Genomic DNA, 3,424 nt, shown 5'->3' with positions numbered 1-3,424 from the left:
AGTTAGGCTAACTAGGCCATAATAATAAGTATCGCAAAATGTCAAATAGCCCAAACACAATAGAAGTTCATTTCTCACTCATGTTAATAGCCCAGTGTATTTTCCTGACCAATAGGTAGTGCTCCTTCACATAGTGAGATCGAAGTCCAAGTTTTTTAAATCATGACTTTCTCGTCCCCTACAGCCTAGGTATTGCAGGAATCCAGCTGGAATAAAGATAGAGATAATCTGGGTAGGAAAAGACTGATGAATCGTAGTCTCGAAATAGAACTCGTCACTTGTCTCACGTGCCACTGTCTAGAAGGCAGTCATATGGCTCTATCTAAAGGGAGGTTGGGAAATATAGAATAGATGTATACGGAAGAAGAGAAAATGAATCTTAGGTGAACTGGTAGCAATCTTTGCTACATTCAATGACAAATAATTTAATATTAATTTAATACTTCGGAAGGCTTAATTTGTAAAAGTAAAGCAAAATGGTACTGTCATAGTTTAAGTTTTACCCATAGCAGAAGCATCTGAATGATCTAAGTGACAATGAAGAGATGAGGAGAAGCTAAAAGAAATTTTACAAAAACTCACCAAAATCATAAACCTACAAGATAGAGTTGTGTGTGTATGTTTTCATGTGTGTTCGTATGTGGTGTCTGTGATACTTAGCTATGGTAGATAAGAAAAAATGTTGGTTTTGTGTTCAAATGTCGTCTTCAATAAGATGTGCTTATCCGATTCTGTTGTTTCAATTATCACTCGAAAAAAGATAAAAACACTGCATATTATAAAAAGCATAAGATTCAAATATTCCAAACATGCAATTTTGGTTAAGCCACTTGCTAAATTTGTGGCTAATTAACTGTGTGACTTTGGGCAAGTTTCTTAATCCTTTTCATACCTATTCTCCTCATTTTTAAAGGACAAACTTTCTACTTTAAAGATTTGAGGATTACATGAGATAATGCATGACAACTATCTGACTCATAAAAGACAAACTATAAATAGTAGCCACTATTTTTATGCCTTTCATATCACCAGCCTGAACTCACTGGTGAACCTGTGGCCTATTTTTCCAAATTCTTACTAGATATTTCTATCTTTTATTTTTTCACAAGCTAAAAGCATTGCTCCCTACTAACTTTCACCCAGATAAATAGATTCTCCGACTGGAATATACATAGAATATGCCTGCACATCTGTCATAATGTCACTAGTAGTATACATATTTCATGTATAATGTCAAAGTAGCAAAATAGACACTATCTGTCCTCACTCTGCTGTTTCCACGTGTTTTTTTTTTTCTAAAAAAGCTGCTTTCCAAGCCTTCAAAGGCATCTTGTAGCTTAAGTGAATTCTCAAATATTTACCATCATTTTCAAGGCCCTTCAAAAATTCACCCTATCAAAATTTTTCGCCTTCATTTCCTGGCATTCTTTTTGCTTGACCCATATGCATTATCTTAAACTCTAGCTACACATTTGCCCCACAAAGCCATTGTTACCATCAATCTATGCATCTGTGCATTCTGGAACATCTGCTTAGAATGCATTTCCTTACTTTCTCTGCTTTGCCATGTTGTTTGTCTACTCTAGGGCTCCTTTAAGACTCAGTTGAAATTTTAATTCGTGGACTAAACTTTTCAGCACACCTCTTGCTATATATTCCTTTCCAGGAAAGGTCAAAAATTAACCCCAAATTGAGGATAACTTTCAAGTAAGGAGCACATTATCTGTTCCTCTCACTTTCGACCATTGCTTTAAATTGCTCTAAAAGAGAGAGCAATTTGTTGGAAATCATACTTTGGGCTCAGGATGTAGGCACATTTCTAAAGCCTGGTGCTGAATGACAGAAACTCCCAGGTTGGAGGCTATATTTAGCATTTTGAATCAATCAGATTTGGAGTTTGGCTTATTATGCTACTAAACTTATTATAATTAAATAAACCAAAACCCTACTTAGTTTTTGAAAGATGTAGATTCCTGCTGTGAATAATAAGACATTTGTTAGAATTATTGGGGAATAATAGAATCTCTCTCTCTCTCTCTCTTTCTGTCTTTCCTGGAGTTACTGAAAAGATAAATTAAATCCTATATTTTTAGGAAGCCACCTTGATATTATAAGAAGAAAATTGTCTGTAAGTCAAGCCAGAATACAAGAAATCAGAGCAGAGGCACGAGTCCTGATTACAATGTTGAGCCCCTTGTACTTATTGTTCCTAAAGCTGATTTCTAAATAGAACAAAGCGCTTATCTGAGCCAATACATTTATGTTCTTTTTTAGCAAAATTTGAGTTGTTTTTGTACCTAATAGCTGAAGAAACCTAATATTATATTATCCTATTTAATCCTCATAACAAATTTGTAAAGTAGGTACAATAATTTTTCATGGGAAGAAATTGATACTTAGTGATTACGTGAATTCCTCAAGGTTATGCAGATAGTGAATAAAAGCATATACCTGAAACAGGGTCTCTATGATCCCAATACCTGGTCCGTTTACTACTTATCATTTTCTATTCGCTCACTGGAACGATTGCTACCAAGTTATTCAATCTGACAAATAACCATAAAATAAAATATATATTGTTTCTAGAAAGAAAGGAAGGAAGGAAGAAATAAAAAAAGAAAGAAAGAAAGAGAAAAGACACAGATACCTTTATATGTACACACAAAGCCAGTTTTTAGGATTATACTCTTGATATTTAAAATAAGGGTGGTAAAAATAATAATACTTCAATTCTGTAAGTAAAGTTAGTGCCAGTTCATGGTGACATCAAATGACTCCGTTTCTCTGCCAAGAACTGAAAATTAAGAGTTGGTAGCATTTCATATCAAAGGTGTCATATTAGAAAAATTACAGCTCTTAAACCTAGCATGCTGTTTTTCTTTCCTCTTTTCACTAAATACAGATGAACATTTTATTCAACTAATGCCTTTTGCCTTCCTCTATCACTCTATCCCTGTATTTTCAACAACATGTGATAAAATTTCATTTAGATACTCTATCAACAACTTAAAGTCAAAAAATCAAAGTCAACATTGCCCAAGCCTGTTTCTTCTCTTGAATCTTAGGGTAATGCATAATTTTTCTCCAAGTAACCTTTTTGATAGCTTACATTACATTCTAAATGCTCAGTTTACATTATTACACACAGCCAATCAGTGTTCAACGTTTGAAAAGTTAATTACCAACGTGGAACATGCCTCCATATTCCTCCACTCTTTGATAAAGTACTCAAGTCTCTAAGTATTTGAATAAATCAAGTCATAAGACTAGTAAGTATGCATATAAAAATATTTAGCAGATTTCTCTGCAGAAATAATATATGGAAGAATTGAAAATTATTTCCATATACATTTTGATTATAATAGACACTTGAAAATGCATGTGAAAGAAATAAAACTAGAAATGACTTTCCTCCTCAACTTGG

The sequence above is a fragment of the Equus caballus genome, chromosome 17, assembly GCF_041296265.1.
Source record: "Equus caballus isolate H_3958 breed thoroughbred chromosome 17, TB-T2T, whole genome shotgun sequence".
Classification (NCBI taxonomy): domain Eukaryota; kingdom Metazoa; phylum Chordata; class Mammalia; order Perissodactyla; family Equidae; genus Equus; species Equus caballus.
Note: the sequence above shows the minus strand (reverse complement) of the source record.